The sequence below is a fragment of the Neolamprologus multifasciatus genome, chromosome 17, assembly GCF_963576455.1.
Source record: "Neolamprologus multifasciatus chromosome 17, fNeoMul1.2, whole genome shotgun sequence".
NCBI classification, from domain to species: domain Eukaryota; kingdom Metazoa; phylum Chordata; class Actinopteri; order Cichliformes; family Cichlidae; genus Neolamprologus; species Neolamprologus multifasciatus.
Window position 1 is genome coordinate 25,156,787 of NC_140455.1, and position 25,378 is coordinate 25,182,164.

A 25,378-nucleotide genomic window follows, 5' to 3' on the forward strand; every position below is an offset into this window, starting at 1 on the left:
GCTACGCTGGAGGGCACTGCAGGGAAATTATGCATGTAAGCGTGTGTCTTGTTGGTTTGAACTACTTTGGACATAGATTTTTTTTAATGGAGCTTTTAAATTAAATGTTTGTGCATATATTCAGTATCTTTGGTGCTTTTGGTGTTAAAAGCACGAACATTTAGTTTTTTCAAACTAGGCGTCAGACAGTGAGACATATGATCGAAACCACTGCTCTGGAAGTAAATCCTCAGTTCTTTTGTAAACATCCATTAGAATTGGCAGTGCTGCTTTTAGGTATTTTTGGCCTGCTGTACTTACTGTATATGTCTCCTGTCTCCTCCTGTCCAAATAGACCTGCAAACTTTAGACCTTTGACAGTAGCACTCAGGAACCGAAAACTGGTGCATTTTCATTGCAACTGTGAAAATTAGGTAAACTAGGCACCAGCTTTGTGCCTAGTTTACCTAACATGTGGTTAGATAACAACACAGAATGAGGCTGTTTGAAGCTTTGGTTCAAACGTCGTCAGCACAATTTTTTTTTTTTAGTTTTTACTTGTGAATTTTGAATTACAATATTTTTTTACAGACCTGAAGTTGTAAAACTAACTCTTCTTCATTTTGTGTCCTAGCCTAGTATTGCACTTCCTAATTTAACACCACAGTTTGGGGAAGGACTTCTGCTATCGTAGTATACTCAACAGATACTTTTGTTTTGTTTTTTCAGTACCATATGCTGTGTGTTTGTGTACAAAATGAAAAATTTAGTATTTACATTTAAATGTATTTAGTAATGTGTCCAGATTTTTGTTTTATAATCATATATATCCCTCAGAACTGGTGCAGATTGATACCGTGTCTCAACCGCAGTATAAATAAGAATAGACATTAAAGAAACATGAATGTTCACCACTAATACACATTATCTGTGTGCACACACATGCACTAAGCCAGCGGTCCCCAACCTTTTCTGCGCCACGGACCGGTTTATGCCCGACAATATTTTCACGGACCGGCCTTTAAGGTGTCGCGGATAAACACAACAAAATAAAACTAGTACCGAAAAAAAGAAGATTTATTCATAACACACGTGAAAATACCCAGGAAAACTGAGTTAACAATGAACGCTGAAAACCGATAAAACCCCTGAAAACCATACATTTCACACCTGAGCCTCAACTCTCACGGCTCAAACGACTCACGGACCGGTACCGGTCCGAGGCCCGGGGGTTGGGGACTGCTGCACTAAGCGCACATGTGAAAAATACATATGAAATGACACGGAGAAGGCGAGCGGCAGAGTGTGATTTCAAGCATATTGCACCGCACTTTAGCACATTCATTGATGAAAAAACTCCGGAAACTCTTTCATCTCCAGTCTATGCAAATATGGAGTTTTCCCAATTATGCTGCGCTCCCTCGGTTTCTCTTTCTCACCCCCGCACACACACAGCTAATCACCTCAGATTAGTGTGTGACTGAACACCTCCCCAGCCTGTCACAAAAAGACCCCGTATGAATATTAAATATGAATTCAGATTGTGTGCTCTCCTGGCATATTGCTTCTCACAGGTGTCTTATGTAATTTGTCACCATATGTGTGGATAACACTGGCCTTTACCTGTATGTGTGATAAGTTTACGGTTCGCGCGCGTGTGTGTGTGTGTGTGCGTGTGTGTGTGTGTGTGTGTGTGTGTCAGAAATACCTGTCTTGGCTGTGATGGTGTGTAATTGCTTCCCCACTCATCTTCCTCTCCTTGGTGCTAACTGTGAGGGAATGCAACCAGGAAGTGAACTACCTTGAGCTGATAGCCTCCCACGGGATACACACATTGCCCAGAAGGATGCCAACAGTTGCCTTTTTTATTGTCTTTTTCTCTCTCTGTGTCACATAGGAACACAAAAGTGGTGCACTCAGTGTGTGATGTGCTACCGGCTGGTAGATGCATCATCATTGTACATACAGATATAATGTATTCAGGCACTTGTATACTTTCCATATCCACCCACACATAACCGACACACACGTTGGATTTTGTGGGCCAGAAGCGACTCGGGTGTCTTTGTGTACAATAGTCTTTCATATGTTGAAGTTGTGATAATATAGAACCTGTAATCAGATGGGGTTTATTAATAGTTCAACTTTAGACAGGAGCTTTACCTAGTTAAATGTATTAATTTTTTTTGTGTCAGAGGGTTATTTTAGTACACTGTTGGTGCTTTTGCTGCTTTTACACTTGAAATAGAAGTGAAGAATGATGGGGTGTGCCTTGCATTGTAACCATAAAGACCCTGAGCGGATGCAAGAAATGATATACAGCGCAATGCAAATTCTTGGTAATTTGCGCAAACTAGCTGTCAGTGAAGTGCATGACCCCAAATGATATTTTAAGACCATGTTGATGTTTGCTTATTTAAAAATGTTCAGTTATTAGTTATTATTAATCTCTGGTTCCCTTCCACAATGCGTTTTTCATCCTGTCTTCCTCCCCTCACCCTAACCGGTCACAGCAGACAGCTGCCACACCCTAAGCCTGGTTCTGCCTTCGGGTTCTTCCTGTGAGAAGGGAGTTTTTCCTTACCGCTCTCTCCAAGTGCTTGCTAGGGGGTCAGTTTGGGTGGTTTCTCAGAATTATTGTAGGGTCTTTACTTTGCATTATGCAGCTCCTTTATGTAAATAAAATGAATTTAATTAAAAATCTGATATTCTGAAATATTGGCTGATTTATATTATATTTTTCTGTCAGACACAGTGTCATAACCCATCTTATAAGCTGCAACAAAAGAGGGAAAGTGGATGAGGTAGTTGCAAGTAACGGATAAATTCTTTTATGTAGCATAATTAAAGAGAATATTTGTCAGTAAGTCAGCAGTGTAAAGCATGCATGGGTGTGTGGCCTGTAGAAAGCAAAACAACTCAAGAACACACGCTGTAGCTAAGTTAATCTAATTAAGGAAGCTGGTATTCAAATCAGGGCAGTGAGCAAAAGGGAGGTAGAAAGTAGAAAGGAGGGTGCTTTTAAAACCAAGGTAACTGGGTCCAGGTGTAGCTTATGTAGCCAATTACTTCTCCAATCAGCTCCTACAGTGCAAAGCGCAGCACAAACTACAAAACAAAAACCTAAACCTAATACCAATTTCCCTGACATTTGTTAGTTAAAGGTATATTTTTGTTCTTGTTTATACTCAATCCGACTCTGCTTGGCTGGTTAATGTTTGTGACGCTCCAGAGCTCCAGAGCTAAGGTTGCAGAGTGCCCTCTGGTGGGCACAAGCTATGCAACATCAACATGCATAACATGGTTGAAGGGTGTCTCTCTATCTCTGTAAATGCTGAACAAGGAGACCCTTCACATGCTACCAAATCAGTCATCTTCTGGAGACTAGAAATATATGTGCAAAATCTAATTACAACATCAGCAGTAACCACTCTATAGTCTCAAAACAATAAGCATGTAGGTGTCACCCACCCCAGGGTCAAGCCTGGATGACATAAGATAATAACTTAGTTCTGTAACGCAGATTTACTTCCATCCATAAGAGGTGACTGGACTTTCAAAGTTTTGAAAAGTTTATTGAAGAAGTTGACCTGCAAATTCAAAAAGTTATATTTGTTTTTCGATGGCGACAACTTCTCCTACTTAACCCCACTCTGAATGCAGATGGAGCCTCATCTGGTGCCTGCAATTCAACTCTCTTCTCCCATACATTTCTAACTCCATCACCAGCGTTCTCCATCTTCTTGATAATGAGCCCCGATATCTGGACTCCTTCTATAAGTCTCTCTCGCCACAGAATCGTCCCTCATATTCCAACAGTCCCCTGGCCAATGTGAACTACGTGATGAATGAGTCTTTTAAAAAAAATTATAAAATATTCAGCTGGCCTTAAACCCTTAAAAGAAAATGGAGAATATATCATTCACCTAGTCCTCATTTTGCTTTCCACTACCACTAAATTCTGAATTCACTTATCTCCTACAAGCACCAAGGCTCAGAAAGCAGCCGGGTGTGAATTATCCTGCAGATTGTTTTATGCATGATGGTTAAGTGCAAGATTCTTTTGACTGATGGAAAGGCAAATCAGTGTCCCAAAAAGCTTTCTTTGCCATGATTAGGTTTGCCTGTGGTGCATTATTTTGGGGAAAAGGCAGAGACCGGGGGGATGGGAAAGGGAAGGATTTTGTGTTTTGCTTTTTCCTTGAGTCCTTGGAGGAGGTAGTCAGCCCCCTCCCTGGAAAAAAAGAAGAATGGGAAGGAAACAGAGAAATATATATGGAAAAAAATATCTGGAGGGGTAAAATGCTTTTGTGTGTGGGAGGAAGGAGAAGGAATGATAGAAAGGTCTGGAGCTGGGTCTGGAGGTGATATGTCTATGGGTTCAGGCAGTGCATGTTATGCATTTCCACACCTGGCAACCCTGAGGGACAGGTCTGCAAATTAGAACTGTAACCTGCACACATCCTTTGACTCATTCCCTTCTTTTCCCCCAACTTTTCCTTTCCATCCACTTCTCTGCTTCTTACTTTTTTGTCAATTGTTTTTTTTTCTCATAAGTATATACATATATATCTGTGAGAAGATCCCCCTTGCATCATGACACCCTGTCTTGTCTTTGTTTTTCCTTTAAATGTTTTTTCCTGGCAACCACAATTTCATTGTACATGTAGCATGAGAATAAGGGCCTTTCTATGCTATTCTAAAACGTGGCTAATATGTTTATAGCTATGTTAATGATAAAACACTTCAAAGTTTACGGTCTCAGATCAGATTCTAACTATATATAAGAGCAAAAAGTGCCCAAGGGAGTTGCATAATGTCTGTGAAGTTTGAAAAAGAAAAATATCTGGGCTCTGGACACTGCTTTAGCTTTCTCTTATCATCAGCTTGAAGCTAACAGTTTGAGGCTATATTAGTCACAGCTAGCATCATGGGTAATGCAGGTGTGCGGTTTTAAAAGAAGAATGTATGGAATTACAGAAGGAATATATCTGTCGGTTTACAGCACTGAATTTGAGCCTCTTTTGAACTGGAAGAGGACTCTTGAATTTTTGAGCTTTTCAACCCACTGCCTTTATTTCTTTTAGCAGTCTAAACTACAGATGTAGCTAGCAATCCGTTTAGACTGTTGTAGCTGTATACTCAGATCTGCGGTTAGTATATTGTTGCAATCTTCTTTTTAAGTGATGACTTCAGTGAGGTCTAATGTTACAGTCACGGAGACTGCCGCAAAACCAACATTTTTGCAACCATTATCACACTGATTGCCTTTGAAATGGTTCCTTCAACGATTGTAACCAGGTTTAACATCAGTCTGCCATCAGTTTATGATGGAATGGGGTAAAGTCGGCCATTGTGTCCAATCTGTTTGTGGTGATGAGACAATTAACCATGATAAATCAGTGAAAATCACAAATCTGTTGCCTGTTTTTCCAATCTTTTTTCATCTGCAGAAATAATTCACTTTTACTTGCATCCAGAGCTCTAACAGAACCTCACAGATTTCTAACAGAAATTCATAAATTCCTCTACAAATAGTGACAAAGTTGCTGTAAGATGGCATTTTAAATGCAAAATGACATAGGCTCATCCACATCTCTGTGCAGTAGAAGAGTCAACTCATCTGGTTGTATTCTAGTTGCATTGCTGTTTAAAAGCACCTTTGTCATTTTGCAGTTAAATTGCCATCCAACAATTTTTGCTCATTGGTGCAGATCTGTTTGGGAGTGTCCGCAGTCAGTCCGAGCCGGGTTGTGATTGTTAGAAGACGGATTGCCTCTTGTGCAGTCGTCTTGCAACTGAACGTTTTCGCTGAGCGGTTGAGGGTGTTGCCTTCAAAGACTCGAGCCTGTCTATAGTCTGTATTTCAACATTTTGTTCATAGTTAAAAAGTTGATGAGATGATTTCTTACACTTCCTGCTTGGGTGCTTTTTCTGGTTAATAAAGACGAAAAAAAAAAAGTTGGACTTGATGCTCCAGTGACTCACTCTTTCCTCTTCAGCTACTAAATGGTATTATGTTTTGAACTAAAATACTTACTTTCAGCCCCTTTAAAAGCGTAAAAGTTAAAAACAAAAAAAAAAGTATTCCCAGCATGTACGCTTGTTCACTCATGTCTCTTGGCATTCTCCCCAGAAGTTCAAAAGCAGCATTAGTACAAATCCGACCCTCTTAAGGACTTCCCTTTTCCTTTCCACCCTCGTCCCTGCTCGTCTCTGACTCATTGTCAATAAAACAGGGAGACACTGCAAATCTGCTGAGTAAGCACTCCTGAATCTTCACTTTTGAATACAGCAGAGCCACTCCCCACCGCCCCCCGCAGAGTTCAACCTACGCGCCAACCCTTTGTGTGTATGATTATGTGTGTGGTTGTCTAAACGCCTGCCTGTCTTTGCTTGTGTCCTCTGGTGTCTTTCCTTCTTACTTTCTCCTCTTTTCCCTCCATCGCCACCGTGCTGCCTTGTACTCCTTTATTGTCGGTCGATGCATTCTTCTTCTTTGCCTCTTTGTCTGCGTCTGGCAGCCTGCATGTGTGTCTGTCTGCTCCCTGTCTGTCTTTCTGGCTCCTCCACAAAATGATTTTTATAGCTTCTCCCCTGTGTCTCCACCCTCACACCCCCTCATTTTTCTGTCTCTATCTCTGGCTCGCACCGTAGTGTAACCGACTAATCAGGCCATTCACTGATTACACGCTTAACGCTAATCATGTATGCGTGTGTCTGACTGTGTGTGTGCATGTGCGGTGCCTTTTTGATGCTCAACATGTTTGCGAGTGTGTCATTGTGTCTTTTAAAAACGGCGAGGGGCATTTTGTTGACACTAAGCCTTCTCCGCGGTGTCGTCGGCTCATTGTTCGACATTCAAGTGCAAAAATGCAACAAAGCGGATGTGGGAAATGATGTGTTTATGGCGAGCTCCTGCCACGCTCTTTGTTACCTGCCTGACTCTGTGTGTGTGTGTGTGTGTGTGTGTGCAGGTAGACAACGATGGGGTAGGAGGGATGATGATGATGAGGAGGAAGCATGTGAGAGGAGTGGGTGGGGGGGATGCAGAGGGGGAAAACCAATTATTGTCCAGATAACAGGCAGGCTATGGATTTTCTACCAGGCCTCTTCTGCAGCTCTTTCATTTAGTCTCTTTCTCTCTGTCTATTTCTGTCTCTCTGCCCTTGTACTAAATTTAAATTTCACTTCAACCGAGCTTTATTGAGAGGATTAAAAACAAAACAAAAAATGGACATTGTATGGATTCTGTAATATCTGGCCTTGTTATCAGAGTGTGTGTGGTCTGATTAACAACAGAAAATGGGCTGTTGAAATGTGTCGGACAACAGAGACTGACATTTTGTCAATATGCCCCCTGCCCCTGTGTGTGTCTGCGTATGTGCATCACTGTAACCGGCAGGCAGGCAGATTACCTAATATGCATTGCCATGTTGACCTTCTGCATTAGAGGCTTTGTGTCCTTGACAGTTGACAATATCACACACTTGACAAAGGGTTTGACATTTTAGAACAATATCCAGTATTTTAGCTTATGTCAGTCATAATTAACAGTACTGATTTAGAAGAATCATACACAATGTCAAAATAGCGCTTCAAATGCGTGAATTTACTTAGCGGGCCACACAGGTATATTTTAGCACTTCATTTATTTATTTTCAAAGTTGCAACTAACCAGCTGGCCCTTACCCCTTCTTATGTCTGATGACCCTTTAGGCAGGGGGGAGCACTGGCCTGGGGCTCCCAGCAGATGTGTGCCTTGCCTAGTGGCAAGAGGTGCGTCTGTTATGTTTGTATGTTAATCATACTAAAAAGCTATTTGGTGGTTAGCAAGTAACAACTTGTTATGGGTAGGTGCTTTGAGATTTTATATCACCAACAGTCTTTACATGACATGTGATCTGCTGGTGAATCTTATAGATTTTAAATATTATTAAATAAATAACAGTGTTAACCAAATTGGTTAATAGCTGGTTGCGTTTTTGGAGGCATCTCGAAGGTGTGAACATCAGTGAAGCATGGTAGACAAAGAAGAGTCGTTGCCAAAAAAGTGTGCAGGGGAACTCCCGGGATGACTCAAAGAAATACCACGAATATGTTCAACCGAGAAACACAACCGCAAACAACCTCAAAGTTTATCTCACAGCTCATCAGTCAGCAGACGTAAAGAGGTGTTAATAGAGAAGGAGAGAAGCCAAGTAGCTACGAGGAAATGAGCTGGAAATAAGATGTCTTAATAGTTTGTAATGCAGTGGTGCTAGTATTATGAAATGCATGCATAGTTTGGCTTTAACATTTTAAAAGATGTCAGAAAAAAATCAGTTCATATGCAGATTTGAAAACATGGCCAGCAGATGGATTGTTTGGCAAAAACAATCACCCCTACAGCTCATAATGGAAGATGCCAAATTTACGCTCAAGATTAGATTTGCATTTATTAATTTACAGCGTGGATGAATCGATAGCATAAATCTTCTGGTGTTCGTGAACATAGTAGCATGTAGTCTGAGTCATTTTGCTTTGTTAGCTGAGTATAAGTCTTCATGGGTTACGATGCCAATTAAACAAAGCCACAGCCTCTGACTACAGTAAAAGAGCTCAGCTGTTAATTGGGACTTTTATGAAAAATTAGGAGTAATTATCATTTTGGCTGAGCACGAATGTGTGTGATGAATGACGTCTCATCATCGTTACTGTCGCTGATGTTGACATTTTCACTCAAATTAAGCAAAGTGACATGCTTTGCTAATTTTATTTGAAAGCATCACAACAGTCGCACAACATCTGGATCAAGCGGGAGTCATTTACGCACGCTGAACTCGGTGGAAACAGCAAAAGGAAGCAGCAAAGGGAAACCAGGCGTGCAAAGACATGAATAAAATGAATACTGGTTTAGAAATAAACATGAAGAGATGTTCACAGCTGGATCAGTTTGTTTTTTTAAACATTCATCTCAAAGATTTCTTGCAGAAAGTTCCATCGATGTCCAAATAAGCCGTTTTGCTGGAATGACGTTCTACAGAGCAAACAGCCCTTCTGAAAGCTGCTTTGTAATCATCTTTTACTCTTGAGTCTGTTATGCTGAAAAATAAAACTAGCTTTTTAATATATACATGTATATTATCATTTTTGTTGCTTGGAACAACAAAAATTGATTTTTTTATTTAACTCTCAGTGTCATTGAAATCCAGTCTACCCCCATTCCTCACCTCTCAGCACAGCACCACATGCTTCAGCCTCATTTTAAGCGTTGTGGCTGTTTGTGACAAAAATCTGTCCATAATGACAAGTGTCTTCAGTGTTTACAAAGATTGCATGTTTCACAGCTGTGATGTGAGCTCCTTTATATTTTAGGCAGGGAGGTGTGCTAATTTACCGTTTGGATGGATTCTTGTGTTTGACAACAAACCTGCAGTGACGAGTCCCTCTCCTATTGAAGTGGAAGTGAAGTAGCGAATGGGTTTACATAAAGATGCGCAGTGACTCATCATCCTCATTGCTGCCCTTTTCATTAGCGTTAATCTTTCCTCTTCCATTATTCCCTTCTTTCTCCTTCCTTTCTCTGTCCTGCTCTTTGGCGCGTCTCCCGTGATTCCTCTATCGGCCCATCTGCACAGCTGAGTCACTGTCCTCTCTCTTTTTCTTGCTGGACGGCTGACGCTCAATCTGTCCTCTTGGGTTCACTGCTTTTAAACTCTTAAAAAGGCTCTTGCTCAAATACACACTTGACCTCACTGCCATCTTTATGATGCATCACTGTTTTGGGTTTCATTTCACTCTTCAGTGTTTACACACACTTCATCTGAAGCAGCTAATAATACTGACATTTCAGTCTGTTCAGCTCACAAAGAGGCTTAGAGACACAGAGGCAGACAGATGTGTCAGCCCTCTGGTCTGTTTAAAAAATATTATCGCAATGCCCTTCATACCTTCAGCTAGCTTTGTGTCTGTCAGCTTGCACTCCAGTAATAGCATTTTTAGTACTGCTAAATCTCAAAGTTATGCAAGCAGAGTTTAGGTTGTCAGTCTACTGAAATGAAGCATGAGTGACAGATAAAAGGTAGACGATAGAGTGACTTCATACAGTTTAGTCCATAATTTGTTAGATATAGACAATTTGTGTAGTTTGCCTCTGTACATCACTACTGTAGATGTTTGCATTTACTGCTTAGGAATTACAGACACAGTCTCTTATTTTCAGAGGCTCAAAGTTAATTGGACCACTAGCTGAAAAGAAGTTTCATTGAGGTGAGGTCCATTACTTAGTTTTGTTTTTTTTTTTATGACAGATGAAGTAGAGATGCTATCTTGAGCCAATTCAAAGCTTTTCACTGGACTTTTTGATATATAGGCCCAAAGAGATGTCTGTACAAGTGAAGAAGGCCATCATTGCATGGAAAAAACAAGTGGATATGAATGTAAATTGCAGAGAAAAGCAACTTCTTCTGCATTCATGAATGTAAATAGAGAGGGTTTGCAACGAGCTGCAAACTGGTTACACTCCACATAAAGAAGGCAAGGTTTGACTTTCCCAGAAAACATCTATAAGTTCTAAAAAATCTGCACAGCTCTGAAGAAGGCTCTTTGGATACATAAAATCAAGTTTAACCTGCACCTTAACATTGGGAAGAGTGAAGTATGGAGAATAATTGTGCCAATGGTGTCAGGAATTCACAATGGTGAAAGTTTATGGTGATAGCTGAGTCAAGGTGATCTCATTTTCCCATTGATGCACTGTTGGTGTTGTTATTGTTATTATTATCATTGAAGCAGTTATCCCAGCCACCAGATCTGAAGCATATTGCATCATCTGTCAAACACGGTGGAGGCAATGGCCATGTGTGGCTGCCAGTGAAACTGTGCCACTACTGTGTCCATGACATGAGTCCTGATACAGGTATCAGGGTGAATTGTGACAGTAACAGAGCTATAGTCCTCGCTCTGATTTAGCAAACTGCTGCAAAACTGATGGGGCAGCACTTCACAGCGCAAATGGATAATGACCCAATGCATAATGCAAAAGCAACCCATGAGCATCTCAGGGCAAAGACATGGGATATTCCAGCAGCAAATGCATTGAAGGGATGACAGAACATCTTAAGGAAGGAAATGCTAAATTTTGGTGAGGTCCACGGGTTCAAAACTGCAGTTGGTGACTGCAAAGGATTTTCATCCACGCATTAACAGCAGTTCATGTCTTTAAAATTGTACCAATTAGTTTGTCAATTTATTTGTTATAGTTAAAATATTAATTTTTAACCTCTCTAATTAAAGTCAGAAGCCTGCACTTCATTCACATATTGATTGATTGATTGATTGATTGATTGATTTAAACTCCACTGTGGTGGTGTACAGAGGCAAAATACAAAACTCCTAACAAACGATGGACCTGTGTGCGACTGTGGCAGCATAGACTAATGTGGGTGGAATCTGTTGTGGCATGTTACTTGAAAATCCATAGTTTTTGAAATGTCATTGATATTATAATCTAAAATATTTTATATAATATATATATTTTCTTTCTAAAAATATTTTTCATGTAGTCGCCTTTGTTAAAGGGGAAAAACCCTTAAGGAATAAATTTATATTTTAAATGTTTAAGAATATAACTGTATCCTGTCCAATTAATGAAAAAACTAAAAGGCACCGTCACTTTATTAAACTCGTAGACGGACACTTTATTCAACCTGTTCTCCAGTCACTGGGGGAAAGTGCACTGCTGATTCAGTTTTGCAGGCTAGAAAGCTAATTAGCTGTTCTGCTGCAGCACATTAAACAGCATATAAATGTACCTGCAAATGTCAGTTTGCTCCGGTAGGTGCTGACGACATCCTTCCTCTTCAGCAACACTAACACACTGTCTGTTCATGACATTTAGCTACAGCACAAGTTTGTTTACTCTTCCTGTCGTTCTCCACTGCTGTCAAACACAGGCATGGCATGGTGTTTGCCATCTTGCTGACACAAAAAGAAGCTTTGCCAATATTTTCATAAAACAAGGCTAGACTAGAATTTAATTTGATGTTTAACTGAGTGTGATTAGCTGGACTTTATTTTCGTTACAGTAGGCTAAACAGTGCTTGAAGTTGGTTAGAGTAGTTTAGGATTAAACGAATTTAAAAATGTGGTGCATTTATAAATCACATGAGATTTATATTGCATGCAACTTCTTGACTGGATGCAGACACATTTTTGTTTTATTTGGAAAAAGCAGGATTTATTTATTTTTTTTTAGAAGCTTGCCTCTACTACAGTTTTTTTAAGTAATTAATTTATTGCTATGAGTAAATAAGAATTTTAATTTAATGAAGCAAAAAGGGCAGCACGGTGGCACGGTGGTTAGCACTGTTGCCGCACAGCAAGAAGGTCCTGAGTTCAATTCCAACATCAGGCCGGGGTCTTTCTGTGTGGAGTTTGCATGTTCTCCCCGTGTTTGCGTGGGTTCTCTCCGGGTACTCCGGCTTCCTCCCACCGTCCAAAGACATGCAGCTTGTGGGGATAGGTTAATTGGATAATCCAAATTGTCACTAGGTGCGAATGAATGTGAGTGTGAATGGTTGTCTGTCCCTGTGTGTTAGCCCTGCGACAGACTGGCGACCTGTCCAGGGTGTACCCCGCCTCTCGCCCTATGACAGCTGGGATAGGCTCCAGCGCCCCCCGCGACCCTGAAAAGGATAAGCGGAAGCGAATGGATGGATGGATGGATGAAGCAAAATTCCAAGTTTCTCAAAATGTACATTTGAGTTAATTAAAAATTTAGCTAAATTTTGAGACAACTCACTTCAGATTTTAAATTACTGTCAGTAACAGTATCATAAAAAGCTAACGTGCTAAAGTGCTAACTAAGCTAATCAAACTGACTGCTACTTGTTACTTTATACTACAGAAGTAAGATATTTATATTCTTATCTAATCCATCCCAAGAAAGAAAATACAATTGCAAGATATTTGGCTACAAGAAGTGACGACTAAAAGTGATTCCGGCTGAATTTTACTCATTGGTTGCAATAACCTGCTGCTAGCTGTTGGTTAGCTTAAGTTTGGAAAAAGAAAAAAAACAACTTAAAATAGTTTTATTAAAGTTAGCATTTATAACCAACATTAAAATCTGTTAATTAACATCTTATATTTGTATAAAAAGAGCACATTTTAATTAATCCGATAGACTTTAGGCTACATTTTGGCAGGAAGTGATCGCATTTTGTTTTCTTTGGAAAAAGTAATTATACTGTAATAACGATATAAATATATTTATTTAGCCTCACTCAAAATGAACTATTTCCTTAATACACTGATACAGACCCTCAGACTAGTTTTGAGACCAAATAACTTCATTTCATTTTTCAGAGCGATTTGTTGACTGAGCATCCAAAAGCCACCATATTATTAACATCAGTTTTACTCTGTAACCAGAGCTATGGTGGCGCTAGAGAGCACAATATATAAATCAGATAGTGATCAGATAAATCTCACTCTCAAATCTCACTTTCATGGTAACTGTATTAGAATTCGATTATGAGGTAATTTAGAACATAGTAAAAAAGCAGCTCTATGGCACAAACGTTTGCAGAAATAAAACCAAATGACACAACCTTGTTGCAGTTTTTCTATTAGTCTAAGTTTTACTTTCTAGAGATGCGGGTTTAACTTACTTACTTACTTTAAGTTACAAATTCTTTCTTCAGTTTCTAATTCTGCATTGTGAAACTTAAATTACACTGTTAGAGCTGAATGATGATACAAACTAACGACCTGTTGATAGTTGAAATGCCACCAGTTCCTCAAACCTGCCATGGGAGAAAAGGTTTTAAGGGTTTGATTTTAGCGAGCCACATTTCTCTGCTTTAAAGTAGAGTTATTTACTTCTTTGTAGTTTACTTTGGTTTCTCTGAGACACAAAATCTTCAGCCAATTTGATACACTGTGTGTAGTTTTACTTAATAAGTGTATCTAAATATCTATGACTGCCTGAGGAAGAGATGGTTCTGAGACTGTGTGTATTGCTTGTGTGTGTGTGTGTGTGTGTGTGTGTTCTTTTTTTTTTTTTTATTTAATCCTGTGTGTGAACTCCAGACAGTCCCCAGTGTCTGACTGGGCTGTAAATAGCCATGGGAAAGTCACACGCGCGCACACACACACACACACACACACACACACACACACACACACACACACACACACGCGACCGAACAAGGAACAAGGACACATATAAATGCTTTTTTGGATGTTTTCTTCTCAGCATCCAGAGATTTTGGCTTGTGAGTAAAGCTCTCCTTCTCCTCATCCCTTTATCCTCTCACATAGCACGCCTCCCCCTCCCCTCCCTCCCCTTTTCTCTTTGTGGTAATTAAGTGGCTCCACCTTCACTGCATCTGATGGGGTTTTGATGCGAATCCAAAAATCACACCGTGGTTTGGGTTTCTAACCGTTTTGTGATTTCTTATGCGATGTTTTCTCTAAGTATGTTTGTGTGTGTGTGTCTGTGTGTGTGTGTGTGTGTGTGTGTGTGATAGACCATTTTGTGGGATTAATATAATTGTTTGACTTTCACATTTTATGTGTTCACGTCTTGGTACTGACTGTGATATTCCTTTGTTATTAAACCTTTTTATTGATTGTGGGTGCAATTATTTGTGTGTCCTTGGTCAGCTCTTTTTTTGGCACTCATGCTCGTGCTTTAAAAAAGTGGCCACACCTTTAATTTTAGATTTTTCATTAAACAGTTTAGTGAGCATTGCATTAGTTCTCACAGACCACGGAGGCAGAATTGTGCAGGAAATGTTGTTTTTCATGAGTGGATTTTACATGTAACTTTTTGGATGGTATTTATTATTATGATTTTATGGGTTTTATGAAGCGCTCCACTGTGATAACAGCTTAGTAAATTTCATTGTATGTGTTCCAATATGTAATAATATAATGGTATTATTAGTATTAAATCACGTATTCTCTGTGCTTGCCCATTTAGACTTATGTACACTCACCTTCCACTTTATTAGGTAACTGCTCATTAATGCAAATATCTAATTAGCCCAGTTACATGGTTGTAACACATGGCATTTAGACATAATTGTGGCATGTTTGCTGGTGTTAGACAGGAGGACCTGGGTGTTTCAGACAGTGCTGATTTTTTGCCAAGGTTTACAGAGAAAGGCCCAAAAAACTAAAAAAAAAAAAAAAACCTTACTGAAGCCACAATGCCTCAGCAATAGTAACTCAAATAACCACTCGTTTCAAGGGAGGCATGCAGAAGAGCATTTCTGAACGCACAACACATTGACTCTTGAACCACACGGGCTACTGCGGCAGAAGAGCTCACCAGGTGCCATTCCTGTAAGAACAGCAAACTGAAGCTACAATTCTCACCAAAATTGGACAATAGAAGGAAAAACATTGGCCTAAAATGGTTTAGATATAATAAAATAACAATCCTATTTAGGTTAAGAGGTCCTGACTGAAATATAGTTTTATAAAAGAGATGAGCAAAATGAGTACAATCTAAAAATTGCAATCACCTGTTTTTTTCATTGGGAGACTGAGACGTGTCCTGATTGCTTCACTTAAGTCCTTGAACTGTTTTTATTCTTCGTTTAACAGCAAGATAATCCCAAATCAGTTTGTGGAAAAAGTAGAATATGAAGTCACATGTGTATCAATATTTGAGTTTGAAATTACGCAGCTATGGCACATATATTCAGTCCTTTTCCTTTCTTGTTTTAATTGCTAAAGCTAAGTATTGTAACACAGAAAAATGGTTTCAAAATCACAGGGGAGCACCTTGTGTTTAGAGATACAAAGCAGACCTGTCAGCTACATCTATTGATGCAGGAGTGTTGACAGTGGAGAGGAGGAGAATTAAAAGCTCCCTAATGAGATCAGACAAGCTCACTTTCTTCTTCATGTACACACCTGCCAATTACAGCATTGTTTAACCCAGTGGAAAGCCAAACAGCTTGTCTGCTTTATCTCTAAATACTTGTCTGTCATACACTTAATTTCAGGAAGCAAGAAAGAAAAATGGAAAATAGAGAAGCCGTGCTTTAAAGAAACTTTTAGGAGAAAGTTGTTTGACATTTTGCCTGGAGGTAAATGACAAGTTTTCCAACATCAAGTTATACCTGATGAATTAAGTGTTTCTATCAAAGAAAGAATCAAACATCAACCATAAAACTGCAAGTCCTTTAATAAGATGAGTTAACGAAATGTAATGTGCCCAAAACATCAGTGATGTAGTAGCTCATCCAACTCATAATCCATCACATTTTACAGTTACCTGTAAAAATGGCGCATGTAACCTGTACCTTGAGAACATTTAGGTTGAAGACACATTAGGTGATCATTGTATGCTATTTTGATTAAATTATGCACCGAGTCTTTTAGAGTTCGTAGTATCAAACCCAGTCTAAAAAGTAAAGTATTGAATTATCATGACCAGTCACACCCTGTTGTTTGAAAAACCAGCTAGTGCAACTTTGCTTATTGCTCAAATTTTTAGGGAACGTAGTCAGTGTAATTAAAATTCACTGAATAAGCTCTGTGAATATCACCAAATCATAAACAGAAAAGCAAATTCTTTAAATAGGTTGATATTAAATAGAAAAAAACCCTGAACTTATCAGTTCCACTGGAGGCTAAAAATGCAACGTGGCTTGAAAATACTTCTTAGGATGAATATGTTAGACACTATATAAACAGCTGATATTCATAGACGGGTTAGGCTGACAGTGTGGAGAGATTGCAGCTGATAGAGGAGAAGCGAGAGAGAATCATTTATAGTAATGCTCTCACAGTTGCTGTCTTTTCTTTCTCTCATTCCTAAACTAAAATGTGAACCACAGATTGCTGTTTCCCTGGCAGCTGAGACAGCCATCCCAGGCATGCTGATAGTAACTGGCATCTCAGCCATTTTTACCAATGAATGGAGCTTTCACAAATGATCTATCACTCCTTCTCTCGATCTCCCCTAGAGCTCTTCTTTGCACGATAGCGTGTCTCTCCACCAGGCTCGGACACACATATTTAGTAACACACACCGCCAACTGCGCGCATCCCACATGTCATGTGCCACCTCCTCTCGGCAGGAGCAGTCAGCCTGGATCTCTGTGCTCTGCTTCCCGAGGTGTGTTGTCTGGATCATGGCAGGGGCAGAACCGGGTGCCAGCAAGTCCCAGCGGGCGTCACGCTGCCTGCTTTTTACCATAGTATCTCTACAAGGTGGCTCACGTGTCAAGTATGCTTCGGACGTTGTTACTGTTGGTCACGGGCCTGAGTCTAAACATGAAATCTTTACATTCAGTTAATAAAGGACTCGAGAGGATTTAGTTTTTATTACAGGCAGAAAGGAGGACATCAGTTAAAAGTAAAACAAAACATGTGTGAGGTGTTTGGCTTTTTTTTTTTTTTTACTTTTACCACTTAATCAATAAAACATTTCATGCTTGTAACCAGAATGCATTTTGTTAGGTCATGTGCTTCAGTGGAGCTACCATACTGTTATGGAGCATGTTTATGAAGGCACGATGTCCGTCCACACTTAAAAGAATGAGGACTTGCTGAATTTTAAATCATGTTTTAAACAGTTTTATGGGGTATTTGGTACCAAATGTAGTGGCGTAGAGACCTGAGTGGTCACAGAGGGCGCTATCCCAGAGCCCACGTTAGGTAAGGTATTTGCTTGCTCTAAGCAGACAGGTTGTGCCCATTAATAATTATCATCACATTATCCCCACCTGTTTGTTTGGGATGCACAGTTTTGACTTCTTCCATTTCCGATTCAATACTGATATCAGGAATTTAGGTGAAAATCTTAAGGTTTTGATCAGGAATGACCAGGAGAGAAGGGGGAGTGGATATGTTGAACAAAGGATGTTGAATATGGAGCTGGCAGACTGGAGGAAAAGACGACGACCACATTCATGGGTCTAGTGAAGGAGGACATGCAGAGTGTGGGTGTGCTGGAATAGGATGCTAGGGAAAGGGTGAGATGGAGGCAGATGATTCTCTGTGACGGCCCCAAAAGGAAGCAGCCAAAATAAGAGGAAGGCCTTGATTTTAGGCATTTGCTCATAGTTGTGCCAGCTTGACCGTAGTTTTTGCTTAGGTAAAAAACTTTTGGAAACACATTTAAAAAAATCTGCTGGTGTACCAGGCGTGAAATGCCTCCAAACTGCTGCTGCAGTCATGCCACATTAGCTCTACCCCTAGCTGTTTATTGTGGCATACCAAAGTAAACACAGACAAGAACTGAGCTGAGTAGTTCACCCATAGTTTGGCACGTTTCCACGATAGCCAGTCCAAATAGTGGACTGGTGATCCGTGGCTGCAGTTGTATCTTTCATAGCTTCATTTACAGCTCCTTAGTTTGCTGGCTTTGTTCACTTTAAAACCAAAATGATCCCAAATGATGAGTTTGCAGAAATAAAATCTCAGGTCACCTGTTTCAATGTTTCACATGAAACTAAATACATAGTCATAAAGAATTCAGACAATTTTTCCTTTCATTGTGTATAGATGAGCTGCGCCGGTAAGCTGATGTATTCTCCATTGATTTTAGTGGCCTCAGAATGAAGACTGAGACATTTCAGAAAACTGTAAAAGAAGTATCACATGAAGTGTTGCTCTAGAAAAAAAACAAAACCAAAACTTTTAAGAACACTTCAGTTCTACTTTGGTACTCCTACTTATTTTAAAGGTTACCTGAAGCAGACAGAGCAGTTAATGTAATGTCAGATTTTAAATGTCTTCCTGCAGTTCAATTTTATTGACTCTTATTTAGCAATGTCTGAACCGACTGCAACCCGTTTTTAAGAATGTGCTTTTCTTAAATTTTGACTGTAAGCACCATGTAAATGTAAAAACAATCACATGTGCTTAGTTATATAAACGTATACTGTATCTGTTCTGTGAATGCAGTCAGCCTGCAGCTGTCTGTCTCTCTTGGGGCTCATTCTACAGCGCTATGGCCTGCCTAGATCGATGCTTGTCTCCTCGAATGCCCTCCCAGCTTAGCAGAGCATAATAGCTCCTGAAAGGTCGTGACCTCTCTAATGAGCAGTTCATATGTTGACCCACCTCCTCAGACTGTGAATTCATGACAGCAAATGTTCAGTTGTTTCCCCGAGGAAGTGAGTTAGCTTATTTTGCTGTATGACTGAGCGTTTTTGCCCTGCAGCTGTTTTTGTCAGCAGTTAGCTGTTAGCATATGACAGTTTAGTGGTTAACAGTGATCCTCCTATAGGGAGTGTATTATACAGAACACAGATGCTGTGTACACCACGCTAAAGATTAAAAATATCTAAACATAGTTTACCTTTGTAACTGTTTAGTACTTGTAGCTGTTGTGTATGTAGAATTAGCAGGGACATTAAAAATGATGCAGTGCAGGTCTGCCAGTTGTTGTTTTGCAGACTCATTAATTTACTTACCTTTTGATGAATTAATGCCAATGAGAGTTTACTTTAGACTAGTTAGTAGGGTTAAACTTAAAGTAAGACTTAGTAGCATTCATAGTTGAGACCCCCCATGAGGTTTGACATAGGTCATGTTATGATTTAGATTCACAAGAAGCAATTGATGTGATGGAATTGGAAGGACCATCTACACTAATTGGCTCTAACAAGGATGTAAAAGTATCTAATGTAAATGTAAAAGTTGAGCTGTTGAACACTCCTCTTTTCAAATCCTTGTTTTTGGAGATTCTGTGTGCAGATTTACTTTGATTTTGATAAAGAAATGTCAGGTGGATTTTTATTTTTAAGGTCACAATATTCTGACTGCTGCAAGATGCTTAAACTGAAGATCAGACAGTGTGACAGTCTTAAAATTTTGATTATGTAGAAATGCAACACCCCAGAAGTGTTGTGACTTCTAACAAGTGTCAGTTCATCTCCTCCCCTTATATCGAAATGCTTTAATAAGTCAGAGATTTACATTATTTCTGGTGTGTTTGTTTTTTGGCACTTGGCGCCAGCCTGTTGGCGTGAGGAGTTGGTTCTTACAGTTATAATTTAAGATCGCATTAATTCCCTCCCCCCCCCCCCCCCCCCCCCCCCCAAAAAAAAAAAAAAACAAAAAACAAAAAACTGTCCGCAGCAGGTAGGATGATACAGCAGAAACAGAATGCCTACAGTCCTGTGATGTTCTCCCACAATCCAAAGGGCTCTCCCTCCTCTCCTCCTACTGTGGTGATGGCCATGTGGGAGTTAAATCGCTGCTCAGCTCAGGATTTTATCGATCTGTTATGGAGGAGTCCTCCCTGGCAGCGTTCCTTGCTGCCTATGAATCATGTGGATAACTGTGTGGTGCATCGGCTTGCCAGAGCACTGTAAAACCGAAAAACTGGATCTGAAAGAAGGTGTGTTGATGGTACACGGAGTTTTCCTCCACATAACCTCCCACCCTCTTCTTTTTTGAGCTCCTGTTGGTATGCTGAATAATTGCTCTGCTCTGCTGGCTGGCATGATAGCAACTTTACTCTCTCATTAATGTGAGTGACAAAAGAATTGATTACAGCTATAATTTCCCTGTTCACACTAGCAATATTTAACTTTGAGGGAGAGTTGAGCAGGCAATTGAGACACTGGAGATAAAATGAATAGGGCCGTGAATGAATTAGTATTTGACTAATTGCACAAAAGAGGATGTTGCATGGGAGAGCCATGACTGCAAAAGATGCACCAGCCAGACAGAAAGCGTTGTCATGATGAATTTTTTGTCTACACTGATGCAAAAAGTTAAAAATAATAATAATTAAAAAAAAAGATCCCTCTTATTCTTTAGCTTGTCACGCTTTTCCTCTGTCAGTGATTGCTGTTGGTTGCTGATACTCAGTTCTAACCATCAAATCATCTGCAGCAGTGCTCATCAAAGTTTGATTTTCTGGTGCGAAGCACAACACGGGAACTACCAGCATCATCTGAAAGCAAACCTGCAGCTTGGTGTGTTGCATGTTGTCTATGAATGAGAAATGTGTACATGTGAGTGAGAGAAAAGTAGTTTAGCTGTGTTTTTATTCACTTTTATTCACTTTCTCAACCAATATTTACATATTGGTTGAGAAAGTGTGTTTTACAGTATTCTTTTAGCTTCTTTCAGCCCTAACACAGTGATTCTTACCATTTTCATAACCTTTGAGATTGACAGTGATCTCTGCAGTCCTGCACTAATTAAATTCCGCTTCAGTGTATTTGTATTTCGCTTAAGACACAATTAGCTGGTCTAAAGGGAAAAGTAACTGCGTCTGCATGTTCCAGTGCTTAATTTTCATGCCACTGAGCAAAGAATGTAGATTATTTTCACTAATGACTAATCAAGGGATTATTTTGGCATTAGTCCATTAAATCTGATAACGTGACCATCACAGCCTCCTTAGAGACTAAAGGGATGCCTTAGGACCATGCAACGAGTAATGAAACTTGATCTAGTGAATATTTTTAAAAATTTTGCTTGATAAAATTTTTTTATAAATTCAAGTTAATGCATTTTTAAAAATTTGCTTCGCTGCGAAGCGGCTCCTTGTGACGAGGACAAATTTAAATTCTAAATCCAAGTAAATAATAAATTATTCGGACATACATTGCTCCTTGTGAGTAACAGTCATTGATCCTGCTCAAAGAAATGAAAATCCGTTGCTCTCTTTCAGCTTGACGCTATACTCGGTGTCCTGCCTCTTCTGCCCCCCTCTCTCTCATCTGTGGCCTTTATACATCTGCCGCTTGTGATAATAGCTACCCCAGTCAACAAGAAGCACGGAGGGCAGCAGAGGGGGGGGGGGGGGGGGGGGAGAGGACTGCTTCCACCGCTCACACAGGCTCAAATGCGCTACACCAGCTACACAAGCTCAATTAAATCCCAGAACATGTAGCTCGGCTTGACGATTGCAGGATTGGTAAATGCTTCCCTTCTCAGTGAATGCTTGGTTGCAGCCCAGAGCCAGTTAGTTTGTTAGTATTCAAGACATCCATGCAAGGCTGAGCAGGCAAGTGGGAGAAAGAAGGGAAGATGGGGATGAGATGAGAAAGGAGAAAGAAAATGCAAAGAGTTACCAGTTTGAATTTGTAGCATCCTGGTCAACAACCGCCCACCGCTTGTGTACATTCTTCTTCTTCTTTTTTTTTTTTTTTTTTTTTTTTTTTTTTTTTTTTTTTTTTGCCTGTCCCGTTTGGCTCTTTTGCCATCAGAATTATTGTCTAAAGGCGAAGAAAGATGCCCAACGGTTTTTCTTTACCAAATTGACCATCCCAGCTTTGCCGTAATGGTCCATTTGATTCACCTTTTATTCTTTATTTTATTTTCACTTGCTGAATACGGGACAGATTTGACTGGGGGAAAGAAAAGGGAGAAAGAAAGAGGGAAAGAAAGACAGTTGAGAAGAGGGACGGGGGAGAAGGGCAAAAAGCAAAAACCAACAGAATAAGCAGAAGAAAAAAAATAAATAAATAAAAAAATAAATACATATATCGATCACCTGGATCACCTGTTGAGAAAGAAAAAAGAAAACAAGCAGAAGAAAACGAGAGTAATACAATAAACCACATCACAATGATATATGGGAATATGACAGTAACTACTAAATATTAAACATTATTGTGCAGCACGTAAGATCGACAGCACAGTGTGCATTGAGGTAGGAGCCAAAAAGGGTGTAGTTTGTGTGTGTGATCACCCGTGTGTACACCTGTGAGCATGGACGCGCTTGTTTTCTTAAAAGGTTCCCTCATGTAATGATCTGCTAGAGGGTGTGGGGGGCCACTGCCCCGTCCTCCAGGGCATGAAGCAGGTATGGAGGAGATCAAAACTCCAGACATCCAGAGGCCCCCAGAACACAAGAGACCAAGGAAGACCAACAGAGGGGCAGCCGCGCCACTGTCCCAGAAAGAGCCGAGGAGAGTCCCAGATGAGGGGTCACCCAGCAGCCACGGAGCAGAAGCCAGGGGGGGCTGCAGTGACGTGCCCGTGAGCTCCGCCGGCAGCCAGCTGTGCCTGAGTGACCGAGCCCCAGGCCGAGAGGCCGGGGGCACCCCACCTCCGAGGTGGCCCAAGCGAGCCCCAGGCTCCAGGCCCCGATAAGCAGCCGCCAAGGAGTGAGCCGGTGTGTACCCGGACGCCCACCCCCGGACACAAAGAACCACCAACGCACCGATGTCTGAGGGAGTCCGCCCCCGGCAGGGGAAGTGGTGGGGGGAGATAGGCCTCCAAACCTTGGAGGGCCTGAGCTGTCCTCAGAGAGGTGGCATCTGATACCCAACCTGACATATAGACACAGACATACAGGCACACACAGATACAAACATCCATTCCCACCCTCATGCTCTCATATGCACTTACTCCACACTCAACCAACGTGGAGACAGACATAAAGAGACGCTGTACACACAATCACACTCCCCAAGCGTACTCTACGAACCGGGTCTAGGTACCCTTGCCCCTGGAGGGGGGAACTGCACCCAGACCCAGGTTGTGTTACCCTTTTCCCTGCGGTGGGGAGAAGCAGACCGCCCCGACTCCGCAGCAGCAGGGAGGCCCCACATTCCGGATCCCAGTCGGACGGCCAACTCCTCCTCCTAGCCCCCCTGCTCCAGCAGGAAGCAGAGAACGAGGGTGAGAGAAGACTCCTAACCTCCCTCCACCCGCTCATTGTAGTGTTGATGTATGTGTGTTCTAAGGTGCATTTAAAACCCAGGAGGGCATGGAGCTACCTGCCAGAGAGCAGCAGGTAAGCGCATAGTCCCTCCTGCTAGCCCTCAATGTCTACGTGTATTTAAAATTGAGAGGTGGGCAACGACGCCGGGGGTGAGGTGTACACCCTGATGGTAATTGGGATTCCGTGTAGCGTGCCCACCCCCAAGATCCTATATGTATGTGTAATGAGAGTGTGAGTAATGTGAATGTCTAAGTTGCGGGATAAAATTGAGGCAGAGGCAGCCAGAAGGGGACAGAGGGGGGGGGGGGGTTACCTCCTCTGCACCCTGGTGACACACCCCTACTCCAAGGCCCTGCATGTGTGGGTGGTTGTGGTGGAGCGGGAAGAGGGAGGCAGCTGGAGATGGGGAGGGAAGGAAGGGAGGGGCAAGTGACCCCTCCCTGGGGCCAGCTCCCCCGCTGACCCCAGTAGGCACCCCCATACTCCGCGACCCGCCAGGGAAGGGGGGCCCAGGCCCATCCGAACCGGGGACCAGTGCAGCGGCGCCGCCCGGCCCCACAGAGCCCGGGGCAGTCCACCCAACCCCACAACAGAGAAAACTACACCCACCCCATCATCCACTCATCTTCCAGACTACATAAGACAATAGACGCCCAGGCTGAGATCTTCCTCCACCTCTCCTGTATCTCCCCCTCTTGCAGAGAGAGTTCCTGAGAGAGGAAAGCTCCTGCAAGATGTGACAACCCCCCCCCCCCACCAGTTGAAGAGCCCCCCAGGTGGCTCGGCGCACCGGCGGCACCCTGCGCCAGTGGCGGGCCCCCATATACCCACCGGCCCACAACCCCGGCAACACACCAACCAGGACCCAGGCCCCCGAGGCCCGGCCAGGGCCCCAGGCCAGAGCCGGAGCGCCCCCAGAACCTCACGCCCGTCCCGGACCCACCCAGGGGCAGCCAGGCTACCAGGTCAGTAACCCCCGTCCGTCAGCACAGACCCTCCCCTAGCCCCGCTGCACGTAGCCACGAGGAAGCCGTCACCTAAGAGCCAACAGAGCCCCTAATTGGCCATGACCGCTACCCCGGGTTGAGCCCCCCAAGGAAGATGCTCCCGGGGAACCGCCTGACGCCCTAAGCCCGACCCTACCCCCACACCAATCACAACAGTGAAGGCGAGACCAAAATATGACCCCCCACCCCCACTAGGTGATGGAGGTGATCAAAGGAGTCCAGAGCAATTGATCTGATGTGGTGGCAGAGGCTGTATCAAGACTAATGTAATCTAATAGATAATTTCTATATTGGTTAGAATTAAGATTGTTTTTATTTTTCCAGTTCATGAGGACTGTTTTCTTGGCTATGCATAGGGCAGTGAAAACCATATGGGCTATATTCTTTTCTGAAGTGACATTATCTAAGCTGCCCAACAAACACACTAAGGGGGAAGTTGGAATGTTACATTTCAGACACTTTGATAAGTCTTCACATATCTCGCGCCAAAACTTCTGAACTGGTGGGCAGAACCAAAGAGCGTGGATATAATTGTCCGGTGAATTGGTTTGGCAGTGTGAGCAGTTGTTGGTAGATGCAAAGCCCATCTTGAACATCCGATGACCTGTATAGTGCACTCTATGTAGTATTTTGTATTGAATTAATTGAAGACTGGGATTTCTGATTAGATGAAAGGTTTTTAAGCAAATCTGAGACCAGAAGTTTTGGTCTAAGTTAACTGATAAATCCGCTTCCCATTTTGCAATAG

The 25,378-nt window shown here is 41.7% G+C and overlaps 1 protein-coding gene and 1 long non-coding RNA gene across 9 annotated transcripts in view; one reads left to right on the forward strand and one right to left on the reverse strand.

Annotated features, from left to right (window-relative positions):
* LOC146499477 (uncharacterized) overlaps nt 1-22,491 on the reverse strand; it is a 102,344-nt gene extending 79,853 nt beyond the window's left edge. Inside the window, exon 1 of the long non-coding RNA XR_014870378.1 lies at nt 22,076-22,491. This is a non-coding gene — a long non-coding RNA (uncharacterized LOC146499477). The remainder of the gene's footprint in view (nt 1-22,075) is intronic.
* The window catches only part of anks1b (ankyrin repeat and sterile alpha motif domain containing 1B), a 290,075-nt gene that overhangs the window by 11,817 nt on the left and 252,880 nt on the right, over nt 1-25,378 (forward strand). The window lies entirely within an intron of this gene.